The 15,530-nt window shown below is 38.1% G+C and overlaps 2 long non-coding RNA genes across 2 annotated transcripts in view; one reads left to right on the forward strand and one right to left on the reverse strand.

Moving 5' to 3' along the window:
* Window positions 1–15,530, forward strand: part of LOC145545406 (uncharacterized) — a 199,004-nt gene that overhangs the window by 105,996 nt on the left and 77,478 nt on the right. The gene's annotated exons all lie outside the window — the stretch shown is intronic.
* Window positions 1–15,530, reverse strand: part of LOC145545407 (uncharacterized) — a 140,246-nt gene that overhangs the window by 91,823 nt on the left and 32,893 nt on the right. Inside the window, exon 2 of the long non-coding RNA XR_014082054.1 lies at window positions 13,067–13,202. This is a non-coding gene — a long non-coding RNA (uncharacterized LOC145545407). The remainder of the gene's footprint in view (window positions 1–13,066; window positions 13,203–15,530) is intronic.

A 15,530-nucleotide genomic window follows, 5' to 3' on the forward strand; every position in this document is an offset into this window, starting at 1 on the left:
ACCCTAATTCCAAAACCAGACAAAGATGTCACAAAAAAGGAAAACTACAGGCCAATATCACTGATGAACATAGATGCAAAAATCCTTAATAAAATTCTAGCAAACAGAATCCAACATCATATTAAAAAGATCATACATCATGACCAAGTGGGCTTTATCCCAGGAATGCAAGGTTTTTTTAACATCCACAAATCAATCAATGTAATACACCACATTAACAAATTGAAAGAAAAAAACCATATGGTTATCTCAATAGATGCAGAAAAAGCCTTTGACAAAATTCAGCATCCATTTATGATAAAAACCCTCCAGAAAGCAGGAATAGAAGGAACATACCTCAACATAATAAAAGCTATATATGACAAACCCACAGCAAACATTATCCTCAATGGTGAAAAATTGAAAGCATTTCCCCTAAAGTCAGGAACAAGGCAAGGATGCCCACTTTCACCACTACTATTCAACATAGTTTTGGAAGTTTTGGCCACAGCAATCAGAGCTGAAAAAGAAATAAAAGGAATACAGATAGGAAAAGAAGAAGTAAAACTCTCACTGTTTGCAGATGACATGATCCTCTACATAGAAAACCCTAAAGACTCTACTAGAAAATTACTAGAGTTGATCAATGAATATAGTAAAGTTGCAGGATATAAAATTAACACACAGAAATCCCTTGCATTCCTATACTCCAATAATGAGAAAACAGAAAGAGAAATTAAGGAAACAATACCATTCACCACTGCAACAAAAAGAATAAAATACTTAGGAATATATCTACCTAAAGAAACAAAAGACTTATATATAGAAAACTATAAAACACTGATGAAAGAAATCAAAGAGGACACAAACAGATGGAGAAATATACCGTGTTCATGGATTGGAAGAATTAATATAGTGAAAATGAGTATACTACCCAAAGCAATCTATAGATTCAATGCAATCCCTATCAAGCTACCAATGGTATTTTTCACAGAACTAGAACAAATCATCTCACAATTTGTATGGAAATATAAGAAACCTCGAATAGCCAAAGCAATCTTGAGGAAGAAGAATGGAACTGGAGGAATCAACCTGCCTGACTTCAGGCTCTACTACAAAGCCACAGTCATCAAGACAGTATGGTACTGGCACAAAGATAGAAATATAGATCAATGGAACAAAATAGAAAGCCCAGAGATAAACCCACGCACCTATGGACACCTTATCTTCGACAAAGGAGGCAAGAATATACAATGGAGAAAAGACAATCTCTTTAACAAGTGGTGCTGGGAAAACTGGTCAACCACTTGTAAAAGAATGAAACTAGAACACTTCCTAACACCATACACAAAAATAAACTCAAAATGGATTAAAGATCTAAATGTAAGACCAGAAACTATAAAACTCCTAGAGGAAAACATAGGCAAAACACTCTCCGACATAAATCACAGCAGGATCCTCCATGACCCACCTCCCAGAATATTGGAAATAAAAGCAAAAATAAACAAATGGAACCTAATTAAAATTAAAAGCTTTTGCACAACAAAGGAAACTATAAGCAAGGTGAAAAGACAGCCTTCAGAATGGGAGAAAATAATAGCAAACGAAGCAACAGACAAACAATTAATCTCAAAAATATACAAGCAACTCCTGCAGCTGAATTCCAGAAAAATAAACGACCCAATCAAAAAATGGGCCAAAGAACTAAACAGACATTTCTCCAAAGAAGACATACAGATGGCTAACAAACACATGAAAAGATGCTCAACATCACTCATTATTAGAGAAATGCAAATCAAAACCACAATGAGGTATCATTTCACACCAGTCAGAATGGCTGCTATCCAAAAGTCTACAAGCAATAAATGCTGGAGAGGGTGTGGAGAAAAGGGAACCCTCTTACACTGTTGGTGGGAATGCAAACTAGTACAGCCACTATGGAGAACAGTGTGGAGATTCCTTAAAAAACTGGGAATAGAACTGCCATATGACCCAGCAATCCCACTGCTGGGCATATACACCGAGGAAACCAGAATTGAAAGAGACGCGTGTACCCCAATGTTCATCGCAGCACTGTTTACAATAGCCAGGACATGGAAGCAACCTAGATGTCCATCAGCCGATGAATGGATAAGGAAGCTGTGGTACATATACACAATGGAATATTACTCAGCCATTAAAAAAAATACATTTGAATCGGTTCTACTGAGATGGATGAAACTGGAGCCCATTATACAGAGTGAAGTAAGCCAGAAAGAAAAACAACAATACAGTATACTAATGCATATATATGGAATTTGAAAGATGGTAACGATAACCCTATATGCAAGACAGAATAAGAGACACAGATGCATAGAACAATTTTTGGACTCTGAGGGAGAAGGTGAGGGTGGGACGTTCTGGGAGAATAGCATTGAAACATGTATATTATCATAAGTGAAACAGAACACCATTCCATGTTCGATGCATGAGACAAGGGCTCAGGGCTGGGGCAATGGGATGACCCAGAGGGATGGGATGGGGAGGGAGGTGGGTGGGGGGTCCAGGAGGGGGAACACATGTAAACCCATGGCTGATTCATGTCAATGTATGGCAAAAACTATTACAATATTGTAAAGTAATTAGCCCCCAACTAAAATAAATAAATTTATAAAAGAAAAAAAAAAGAAATGGTTGGATGGCATCAGTGACTCAATGGACATGAATTTGAGGAAACTCTGGGAGATAGTGAAAGACAGGGAAGCCTGGTGTGCTGCAGTGCATGGGGTCCCAAAGAGTCAGACAGTTAGCTACTAAAGAACAGCAACAATTTTAAATTTTTAAGGTATTTTATCCCTCCCTTTTTATGTGGAGTTTTTGGTCAAGTTATGTAAGCTCCTAATACTATACAGATATTAATGCTTTTAGTATGTTCTGTAGGCATTTCTACAACTTGATACTAAGCTCATGATTTTCAGAGTTTGTATATGAAGTTTTGTATTTTCATATAGTGTAATCTTTCATTCCCTCTCTTATGTCTTTTATCATTTTTAAGCTTCAGTTCAGTTCAGTCGCTCAGTCGTGTCTGACTCTTTGTGACCCCATGAACCGCAGCACGCCAGGCCTCTCTGTCCATCACCAATTCTCGGAGTCCACCCAAACCCATGTCCATCAAGTCGATGATTTTTAAGCTTAGTAAATCATTTTGTCTCTAGACACTTGATAAATATTCATGTTGCTTCTTTCTTCCAACTAATTTCTGATTTTTTATGCTTAATTTCTTATTTAAAAAATTTATTTTTTTTATTGAAGGATAATTGCTTTACAGAATTTTGTTGGTTTCTGCCAAATGTTAACATGAATCAGCCATAGATATGTATATTGATGTTTTATATTTACTTCCTTAATTTTTCTACAATTTGTTTTGATTGAGTGAAATGAAATAAGGTTCTAAATAGATTTTTTCCAAATTGCTAACTAATCACTCAGACAGCAGTTATTGGCCAAACCTTCACTTTCTCATTGATTAATGGTGTCTCCTTTATTGACTCTCATGATGCTATATCTAATAGCTTCTACTTCTGGACTGTGCATTTTTTTATTTTTAGTCTAGTGATAAATTGTTTTTATTCTAAAGACTATAGAACATATAGTAGGGTATACATAATAGAATTAGTCCAATCTTAGTTTGTACTAATTTTATTCTATCATCTCTATTACTTTCCTGATTTATTTTGGAACAATTTGGTTGTGTGTGTGAAATTTTGATACTGTACTTTCTCAGAGTACCCTGAAGGGTTTGAAAATGGAAAATTCAAGCAGGTTGATTGTGGTAGTAAATAACTGGTTAGCATAGCCACATGGACGCTTTGATCAAGTTCTATAGCATGATCCTGTTTTGTCATCATAATCATCATCAAAATTTCATAATAAGCACAAAATGATCACATCATTTTCATTCTCAATCGCAAAAACAGTAAGCTAAAATTAATTACTGGTTAGGTGCTAGGTATTGGGGGTACCAAAGGTAGAAGGCTTCTTCAATATGGCATAAAGCTTAACATGCTCTTTTGTACCTTCAGGTTTTATTCTCTCTGCTTGAAATGTCACGCTTTCTGCTTCTCACCTTCATAAATTCTTTCTAATCCATGAAGATTGAAGTTTTATATAACTCTTTCTGTTGATCTTCAAAGACCCTGACAGTTAGACACTTCCTTCTCTTTAACCCCAAGTACTTTTTTATACTTCTCTGATCACCTTGTCTCTTTGAATTATAGCTACTTGCATATGCTCCTATCCTTCACTAAAGTACTTGAGTGCATGAAGCTCAATTTTTCATTGTTGTAAGCTGAGTGTTAAGTATTGAGGATACATTTCAACATTTGCTTACTGAGTGAATATGTAAATGAATAAAATAAAACATTTTTATTTCCCGAACATTTCTATAAGAAAATTATTGAAACAAAACTTCTCAGAAATTTTCAGTATGTTGCAAACATTCCGAAGTCAACTTAATAGAACTCTGTGAAACTCAAAAATGTTAAAAAGTGGTTGTGTGCGTATGTATGTGTGTTTTGTAGGCAGTAATTTCCTCCTAAGATTTCAATATGACATGTGTGGGTTAGTTGGCTCATCACTTTTGTTTTCCAAATAATGTTCAGCTTTAAAAAACATCACTCTGAAGCACAGGTAACTTTGTGAGCTGGACCGAAATGTCATCACCAAGCTGGACTTTCCCAGGTAGAAGGCCTGTGTGCTAAATAGAAACTGCAAAGACTACCTCTGAAAAACATTTTCATGTCAGCAGAACTGACTTATGTGTGGATAATGTTGATAATTCTCTACCGGTATTTACTTCTTCCGAAAAATCTTCCCTGTCCAGCTGTGAGGGGACTTAGCATTCTCACCATTGTGTTATTCTGTTAGGAGTGCTGAAACAAACTAAATCATTATAACTGCAAACAAAAAATTAGGCATGTGTTGTATTATATATGTTTTTAAATGGCCATTATACCCCTCAACATATTCTAAATCTTTTGTAAAAGAAAACTCTATTTTTTATTCCATATCCACAACATTGAACAAAAATTCTGATTCCAGCTGTCCTGGACATGAACTTGTCACCCACTGGTGCTTTACATCTTGGACTTGATCCTTGGTTTCATTAATCTGGTTATATTTTTGGCTCTTCTTCCCCCGTCTTTCTAGTTTTTCACTTTCTGGGAGTTTTAAGTTGTCTCCAGTCATTGCAAATGAATACCATTTCTAATATCTTTATGCCTTGGAAACTTGACACCCTATTGTGCCTAGGAGTAGATGAAGCTTTTTCAGGCTTACTCTGACACAAGCAGAAGTTAAATCCTGTAAGATACCATCAGTCAGGAAGACAAGGACTGCAGATGGCTGATCCGGGAGAGACCAATGCTTTGGGAAAATGTTAAATATTATGTATTTCTGGCATCACAATCAAGTCAGGACCATGATATTAGGAATGTCATATTATTCTAAGGTCCTACCATTAAACATTACATTTTGTTTATGACAATAAAACTGAGAGATGTGTAGTAAAAGGGTTTGGTGAACTCCATTGTACTTCAGTGATCACCCCATGACCAAGCAAGGTTCCCACATTTTTCTGAGAGCCCTACCTATCAAAATGTATTTTATCAAAAGTCTATTCTTTGTAAGAAATATATGTAGAGCAGAATATGTCAGAAATGATGTGCTAAGAAATGACTAAGTTATCACAATACTTGACTTATAATTTATAAAATATTTTCATTTACATGTTATTATTTGGTTTGCTTGTATCTAACCTTACTCTACTAAAATATGTTCTCAACAAAATAGATTATTAAAACAGAGTCAAGCCATGATATTACATCACTCCTCTGCTCAAAGCTCTGTAAGAGCTTCTCAGATTTAAAGTCTAAGGCTTTACATTGAGGTTGACAGTTCTCTCTGGTATTCACTCTCCCCCTGAATCTTCCTTTTTTGCCTATAAAAGGGTCTCAAATTCTCACCATTAGTATTGTGCATTCAGCTTCCGGCCACTGAAACAAATTAAGTCAAGTGATCTGGAACCTATGCTGTGGCTCTCATGATCTAGTTCCTCTTCTCAGACCTTAGCTCATTTTCATGACTCATTTAGTGTAGGCACCTGGGCCTCCTGGCTCTTTTTCTATTAATAACGCTGTACATCTAGGATAAACCCCTTTTTGACCCTGAGCTATTACCTTTTTTATATATTGTCACAGTCAACTTGCTAAAGTTTTGTTAAGAATTTTTACATCTATTCTCACAAGAGCTTTAGTTTTCATTACTATCTTTGCCTAGTTTTGGTATCAGATAATGCTGGTCTCAGAGAATGAGTTGGAAAGTACTGTTGTTCAGTCACTAAGTCATGTCTTACTCTTCATGACCTCATGAACTGTAGCATGCCAGGCTTCCCTGTCCTTCACAATCTCCCAGAGCTTGCTCAAATTCATGTTCATTGAGTCAGTGATGCCATCCAACCATCTCATCCTCTGTTGCCCCCTTTTCCTCCTGCCCTCAATCTTTCCCAGCATCAGGGTCTTTTCCAGTGAGTTGGCTCTTTGCATCAGATGGTCAAAATATTGGAGCTTCAGCTTTAGCATGAGTCCTTCCAATGAATATTCAAGTTTGATTTCCTTTAGGATTAACTGGTTTGATCTTCTTGCTGTTCAAGGGACTCTCAAGAGTCTTCTCCAGTACCGCAGTTCGAAAGCATCAATTCTTCAGGCCTCAGCCTTCTTTATGGTCCACCTCTCATATCCATACATGACTATTGGAAAAACCATAGCTTTGACTATATGGACCTTTGTTGGCAAAATGATGTCTCTGCTTTTTACTGTGCTGTCTAGGTTAGTCATAACTTTTCTTCCAAGGAGCAAGCATCTTTTAATTTCCCTCCTGCTAAATTTTGTAGAAGAGTTTGTTTAGAATAGGTATTATACTTTGCTTAAATGTTTGGTGGAATTCACTAATGAAATCATCTGGTCCTAGATGTTTCTTTGTGGAAAGGGTTTTCATTCAACTTTAATAGATGGCATTTAAAAATAGATTTGATTTCGGTGCTCTCCCAGGAGGAGATGAGCACATGTCCTACTCTACCATCTTGAACCATAGATATAGGGCTATTCACTATCTGTTCTTTTTTGAATAAGCTATGGTAGCTCACACTACTCCAGAAATTTGTACATTTCAGCAAGGTTAGTTACATTGCTTGGCATAAAGTTGTTCATAATATTTCTTTATTTTTCTTTTAATACCAGTAGAATTTGTCGTGTAACTTCTCTCCCTCCCGATATTGGTAGTTTGTGTCTTCTTTTTCTGATCTTGCTTATGAGAGGTTTATCAGTTTTATTGATTTCCTGAAGAGTAAGTTTTTTTTTTATTGTTTCTCTCTCTTCTTTTTTTTGTATTTTCTATTTCATTATTTTCTACTCTGATCTTTATCAGTATGTTTTATTCTCCTTACTTTGGGTTTTATATGCTTTTATTTTTTTGGCTTCTTAAGACAGAAGCTGAAGTCATTAATTTCAAACTTTTGTTATTTTCTTATATAGGTGTTTTAGTTCTATAAATTTCACAAAATTTGGATATTTTGTGTCTTCAATTTCATTCAGTTTAAAGTACTTTCTAATTTTCCCTTTAACTTCTTCTTTGATCCATGGGGTGGTTAGAAGTGTTATTTAGTTTCCAAATATTGGGGAATTATCCAGAGATGCTTTGTTATTTATTAAACTTATTATCAGTTCAGTTCAATTCAGTCACTCAGTTGTGTCCCACTCTTTGCGACCCCATGGACTGCAGCACACCAGGCCTCCCTGTCCATCACCAACTCCCAGAATTTACTCAAACTCATGTTCATTGATCTCGGTGATGCCATCCAACCATCTCATCCTGTGTGGTTCCCTTCTCCTCCCACCTTCAATTCAGTTGTGGTCTGGGAGCATACGTCTGATTTGATCCTTTTATATTTACCGACACTTATTTTATGACCCGTAATGTAGCCTTGAGCTCTGTAGATTGTGCTGTTGTTTCAGGGCCTTTGCCTTTGTTGTGTCCTCTAAAGGGAATGTTCTTTCCCCAGAACCTCCCACCTGGCTTGTTCGCTCAACACTTTCAAGTCTCTGTTCACATGTCATCAGCCTTGTAATGACTTCCCTGACCACCAGATGTGAAATGTGATATGCATTGTACCAGATACTCTTCACCCTTCTTTCTTGATTTAGTTCTCTCTGTTGCACTTGGGGTGTGTGTGTGTGTGTGTGTGTGTGTGTATTTAAATACCTTCCCTTTACTAGAGTGTAAATTCCATGAAGGCTGAAATCTTCATCTGATCTACTCACTAATGTATTCCCACCACCTGGGATGGTGCCAGGCACATAGCAGGTGCTTTATAAATATTAATGAATTTGATTTTTTTTAAAAAGCAGTAAACCTGTGGGATTGGTAGGGATAATTTTATTAGTACCATTTTATCAACATAGTAGCAAACTAGTTAAATGTAAAATGCAGACACTTTATGCTCTCTGCTTTATATAATAATTCCTGCCACTTAACGTCAGTTGCTTTGTAGCCATTTTGTGCCAGGTACTATGCTAGAGGTCAAACATTCCAAGATGAGTGAGCATGACTCTGGTCTTGAAAAGGTTATTAGGGGCTGGAGCTCAGGCTGCATGGTGAGAGTAGCTAGAGGTGAAACTGAAGAGTAGGAAGACTTTATTATATACCACATAAAATGCTAAGATTTTAACTGGGTAAGAAGTCAGACGCTGGAGCACTTAAGAAAGGAAGTAGCATGATCATATTTTCTGTTTTGTGCTAAAGAACTGTTCTCAGTACAGTAGAGAACAAGAAGCCTCTCGAAGCTTCCAGTCTAATAGAAAAGACTAACAGTAAACAACTAACCAAATACAAATCCACTGTAGCTTCAGGTAGTCATAAATGCTTTGAGGGAAAATAGAGGAGGGTAAGGGAGTGGAGAGTCATGGTGGGGGGAGGTGTATTGTACATAAGGAAGTCAAGGAAGATTCTATCAGTAAGTTACAATTGTAGAGATATAAATAAAATTAAAAGAGGAAAACAAGCCTACAGAGTTCCAGACAGAAGGACAAGGACCACCACATTGCAATGGTTGTGACAGAGAAAAGAGCTTTTCCTACTTTAAGAAAATCAAGGAGGCCAAAGTGACTGAAGTTGAGGGAATGGTAGGGAAGCATGATGTGCAGTAAGGACAGCAAGGTAAGGGATTATACTGGGTTTTATTCTAGAGTAATGAGAAGCCATTGGAGTGTTCAAATCAGAGAAGCAGTAATATCTGACTTACTTTTAAAGATACCTCTGATGGATATATGGAAGTTAGACTATGGCAGGGCAAGAAAGGAAGCATGTCTCAACAGAGCAGGTATAAGATAATGGTTGAACCTGGAGTCTGTAATGGAGGTGGTGGGATATGGAAATGGTGTTAATAACTTGCTAATGTGCTGGATATATCCTACGAGATTCCTAAAGTTTTAGCACTTGGCCAATGGTAGTGCCATTTCCTGAAATGGGGTCAAGATTGTGGAAAAATGTTGTTAATGGACTGAATTCTGTCTTTCTCCCAGTTTCTGCTTGGAAACCTTAATTCCCAATGTGACTGTAGTTGGAGATAGGGCCTTAAAAGAGGAAATTAAGGTTAAATAAGTTCATAAGACAGGCTCTAATCTAATATGGCTTGTGTTCTTATAAGAAGAGAAAGACATCAGGGATGCATGTGCACAGAGAAAAGGTATGTGAAGTAAATGAGAAGGAGGCTGTCTGCAAGCCATGGAGAGGGACTGCAGGAGAAACCAACCCTGCTGACACCTTGATCTTAGATTTCCAGCTTCCAGAACTGTGAGAAAATAAATTTCTGTTGTTTAAGCCTCCCAGCCTATGGTGTTTTATTATGGCGTAGCAATACCCAAGCAAACCTAGCAAACTAACCCAGACGTGAAGAGGATAATGAAAACTCAAGTTCTCTATTAGACATGTTGAGTTTGAAATGCTTATTAGACTTTCAGGCAGAGAGGCTGGGTAGGTGGGTGGACATGTAAATCTGAATCTCAGGGAAGAGGTTGAAGCTGGAGATATAGTGTAAAGTCATTAAAGTAAATTGGTATGTTGTGTCCGACACTTGCAAGCCCGTGGACTGTAGCCTTCCAGGCTCCTCTGTCCATGGGATTCTCCAGGCAAGAATACTGGAGTGAGTTGCCATTTACTTCTCCAGGGGATCTTCCTGACCCAGGGATTGAAGCCGGGTCTCCTGCATTGCAGGAAGATTCTTTACCGACTGAGCTACAAGGGAAGCCCAACTGCCATCAGTGTCCCAGTCCTGACTTCTTACTGTCCTCTTAGTCATTGTTCCCCAGGGGAAGAGGGTTGACATAACTAATTAGTCATTTTGGAAGACAGAATCCACTATTCATAGTTAATTAATTTCTTGTATCTTTTGGGGATGTCTACCTTCAGAGAATATACATTTTCTAATCTTTCATATTGTGAGTTTTTCAAGAGTCTGTTTGCTTTGGGAGAAACCTGTGGTTGTCTAAACGTAACTATCTCTGAATGGGTTAGTCACTAAAATATTAGCAAGCCCAGTTATCTGTGACTCAACCATATTCTCCAGTATAAGTATATTAAAAATCAGTAACAAAGTGACATTTTAATCTCCTCTTCTTGACTTTATATCTATTTTGTAATTGATTCTGAACTTGAGAGTGTATTAGATAAGGGCATGTATCCAGTAGATATTGAAAGAGAAAATCACTAGGGCCAAACAGAAAGTTGGGGCTTTCCAACATGAAGATAGACAATGAAAGAGGAGTCATAAAATAAGGTTGAGAAATTAAGACTAGAGAAAAGTCAGGAGAGTGTGAGGGCTGGAAACCAAGTGAAGACAGCGTTTTAAGAAGCACACCACAGTCATCTATTTCAGAAGATGCTGGTAGGTTGATTTAAATGAAGATATAAGAGACTGGTGGTATTTATTATCACTCCTCTTTCTTGTTAGTTTTGTGAAAGGGAGAGAGAGAAGCCATAATGTCAACTGGCTTCAGTGGAGGCAGAACATCAGCACAGCCTTCCACACTGAGTCACTTAGTTAAATCCTGTACTCAGTTACTCCCTCTGGAAGGCTGACCAGTTGTTGGGTTTTGCCTGGAAGGCAGCAGTTTTCTGGGATGCAAGACTCTTAGTGCTAAAGTAGGGGAAATTTGGTGGGGCAAACTGGAAGGAATTGGTTGCCCTATCCACAAGCAACACTTACCTCTTACACATACATGCACAGAAACACACACCCACAAGCTCCAATAATCATACATAGTCATACTCATACCAGTATGGCCAACTATCTTGTACCTATCGTGGTATATTCTGCTGGCAAAGTATATCCTTAATGATGTAGGTATGGATTGAGGGAAAACAAAAAGATAGTGAAGAGGAAAAGTGACTCATCCATCCAGTCACAGGTAAGGAGACTAGCAGCAAGCCTATCTGCAGTTATTTAAGATGAAAATAATGATATCTTGATGTAAGGCAATGATAGATGAATGAGAGTGCATGGATTCCAGGGGATGAGGTTCCTTATTAGACATGTGGGAAGTTTATTCTTTGGGCATGTAAGTAAATGGTATTTGTTAAAGAAGGGAATGTGAAGTTTGTAAGAGAAAAGGATGAGTTTGGTTTTGAAATGTAAAGCCTGGAGTGCCTGGGGGGTTGAGGGGTCACCTGGAGAGTTTGTACAGCCCAGGGTAAATTTTAAGGGTTTGAATTTGAGCCTTTCTGCCTGGATTCAAATCCTAGCTCCATCAACCATTACTAGCTTTGTGACTTTGAGTAGACTTAATCTACTGTACTTCAGCTTTCTCTTATATAAAGTGAACAGAACAATGGTGTCTGCTTGATAGGTTGATGGTGAGAAACTGACAGTTTCTGGTACATAGTAAGTGATGGCTACTCTTCATAGACTGAAGAAGCTGGAAATATGGGATTGGGATTAGTTAAAAGGACTGAGCTAGAAATATAGCAATATGGACACAGAAATGGAAAGTCCAGAAGAACATCTGATAGATCAGGCAAGAGATTGAAGAATGTGTGCATGCGTGATGTTGTTGATGTAGTTGTGGCAGTAGTGAAAGGGCAGTTAGACACTATACCTCGCTTTAATGGTTTCATGGTGACTGTTGAAGAAGATAGTGTGTTGTATCATGGTAATACTTTAAGAGATATTAAGATTCTTTTCTCAATTTTCACTTGGAGGTTTTAGAAGTTATCTATTTCTTCACAACAAACCTTGCCAAAATCTACTTAATATTATCTGCTCATAAATTACTACATCTTAGCAGTTTGGGCAGGGAAGGTCTGAGATCTGAGGAGCCAGGGCTCAGCTGGATGATTCTTTTGTTGCCCTGTCTGGGGTCACTCCTGATACAGCTGCAGTCATCTGTCAGCACAGCAGAGACAAGAGGAGCTCACTCACATTTCTCGACGTTGGTTCTGTGTGTTGACTGCAGTGGTCTCTCTCCTCACGGAGGCTGGCCAGGCTCTCTTATATGGTGGTCTCAGGGCAGCACAGTGGTTTGATGGCTCACTTGTCATGTCATTACCAGAGGCTTACCTAGTAGGGCCTCAGGTGTCTTATTACAATCTCCCTGCTGCCAGTTATGCCCAGAATAGGCCTTGTGCATGATACATGAAGGGTATGATAAGGGTAGGAGTGAGTTAAGGTGCAGGTCGGTCCAGAGTCTATACTCTGATAAGATATTACCAATGGTCAAACTCTCCCTTCATGAGAATATGGCGAGCTGGCCAGGCACTCAAGTGAGCATATGGATAGAACTAGAGAAGAGAGTATCCTGAAACCTGAGAGTTAGAGAGAAAAGTTAAGGCCAAGCTGTACACTAGAAAAATTGAAATTGAAACACAATGAGTAGACCACTCAAGAACACAAAGTCTCAAAGACCAGGACAGCTTGGAGATAGTACCTGTAGCTTTCACAGCTCAGCCCTGCTTTCCAGTGGGGTGGGCTATTCTGGTTTAAAGGAATACAGGTACTTACTGTGGTGGTAGATGAGGAACTTGGTGCCCAAGAACAGTGCCAGACCTGATGATGCCCTGTTCTCTGCTCCGAACTCCTGTGGGGCCACTGAAGTCATTTCTCCTCACTCTTCTCACATGCCAGTCACAGCCATTAACTAAATAGAAAGTGAGAGAAGAGTTTATTGTTTCAGTGAGGAGTGAATATGTTTTCTGTTTGGTATGCTTCTTTTACTTACTACCACTGTATTTGCTTTATTCACATTATTTTCAGATCACAGTAAGTGACAGCAGACTAAAATAGAGGCAACACAGTGGAGGCAGAGGTCCAAGACAGCATGTTTCCCTTGGTGTCCAAGTTAAAGATGACCCTGTGTATGATGGCCCACAAAATCTTCTGGAGGCTACGAAAAAATTGTTTCTCAAATTCTTAAAAATCCAAACCTTGCTTGATCCCAGATCATGTCTCCAGTTCCTACCTAGCACCTCTGATTTTCAAATATCTTTTTGAATTCGAATTCAAAGAAAATAATATATTAGATGGTAATTTGGAGCACAATTCTGGTATCAGACTTCCTGAGATCATATGTGTATAGGCTGTGTAACTGTGGTGAAAATGATTACTTCTCCTATACTTCAGTTTCCTCAAGTGTAAACTGAGGGCAGTAATGGCATCAACCTCATGCAGTTGTTGTAGTGATTAATATACGTATAGCTTTTGAAACAATGCTGAAAACATGGCTAGCATTCAAACTGGCTTAGCTGTTATGGTCACTATTGCTTTATTGCTTTTTCTTTTTGTATGCCTCAATGAAAGTATTATAAAAATATACCCAAATGTTCCCATTTTAAATGCTTACTGTTAAATTGGAGAAACAAACTACGTATACATAAAATATTTAAAGAATAGTTAAAAGGCCCTGTTTGAGAGGAACAAATATTTAGACTAATTACCCATACAAGTAGTGAGAATGATCAGTATGGGGAAGGATATTCAGTGAGGGGACATGTCACTTAGAAAGAAGGTCTTGGGGGGAACTTGAAGAAACAGTATTTTGGCTTTGGATTCTGTGGAGAATTAATGACCAGTGTGGATGACCTAAGTTAGCCAAGTTCCTGTCTGTCCCCCCAAGGTCAGATGTGGATGAGGGGAAGTGGTGTGCTGTTTTCTATTTTTCAGACTTGATTCTTTTGAAAGATTCTCTCCACTTTTTTGGGTGTGCGGGTCAAAAGTTCAGTGACTTGTCGTTTTGACATAATACCAGTTTCCTCATATTGGGTTGCAGTTTTCGTTGTTATTTCAATAGTTGAATTTTCCACAACACTATCAATTTCTTTTCAAGGAAATATAAGAGCTAATTCAAAGAAAACAATGTTGGCCCTTCTTGGTGAAAAGCAAGGCATTTCTTAAGCTCTGAACGCTGTTTACTTCTTTGCTTACTTCGCCCACTTCGTCCAGATTCCATTCTCTGGTGGAAATATGTGCATATTTCTGCAATTATTTTCTTTGTGTGTCTAAAATTTTACATGGCAGTTTTGCTAAGAACTACAGTTTTTTAATTTAATCTCATTAGAGGCAGTAATGATTTATTTTTCACTCTTAGTGCAAATAATTTTGGTCCTTCTCAAGATTTTAATACTGTGGTGTATTTTGGTGTATATTTTAATATATTGGTGTGAAAAAAAATTCCCTTGTACTTTCTACCTCAAAATTGGTCTTCCTGATGGCTATACTTTCCACTTTAATCCACACACAACACTGCACAAATTGTCTTGCTAAAGCACAAGTCTGATGTCCTTTCCAAAACTCTTGGTGGCTCCCTGTCACACATAGAATGAAATCCACACTCCACTGTGTGACGTCCATCACCCTGTCCAGCTTCCCAGGCCTCCGTCATCCTCGCTGCTGTTCACTGTTCACTCTGCTCTAACCCTGAGAAAAGGGAGTTCTCATTCACACCTCAGTGCCTTTGATTATGCAGGTTCCTCTCATTACACTGGCCTTCCCTCTCCTCTTCTGGAAATGTTCTGATCATGCATCAGGAACTTTTCTGGAACTGGCTGCTCCAGATCTAAATAATTGCTTTCCCTCAGGCTCTCCCACCTTTTGACTCATACCTCCAGCTGTTTGTTGCTCTTTGGTGGGCTTCTGTTGACAGCAAAATCCATTGTTTATTTGGAAGTATTGAGATAATTGACTTCATAGACTAAAACTGCCTTTTGGATCAATTAAAATTTCAGAAAAGTACATTCTGGAACATCCAATTTTTCCAACCCACCCACCCATACATTTGATGTTCTTGGATACTCTAGATAACTGGCTTGTATTAGCATTTTCCTAGAATTCACATAATACATTATGAGCATAAAGATTGAAAATTAAAGGCACTTGACCTAGTCTTGGTGCTCCTTTGGTATCCAAGGTTCTCCCTACACCATATCCTTCAACACGTCACTAAGGTTGGCCTCATTATACCCACTTGAAT

Source organism: Giraffa tippelskirchi, chromosome 4 (genome assembly GCF_054371585.1).
Source record: "Giraffa tippelskirchi isolate mGirTip1 chromosome 4, T2T-mGirTip1v1.2.pri, whole genome shotgun sequence".
In the NCBI taxonomy this organism is placed as follows: domain Eukaryota; kingdom Metazoa; phylum Chordata; class Mammalia; order Artiodactyla; family Giraffidae; genus Giraffa; species Giraffa tippelskirchi.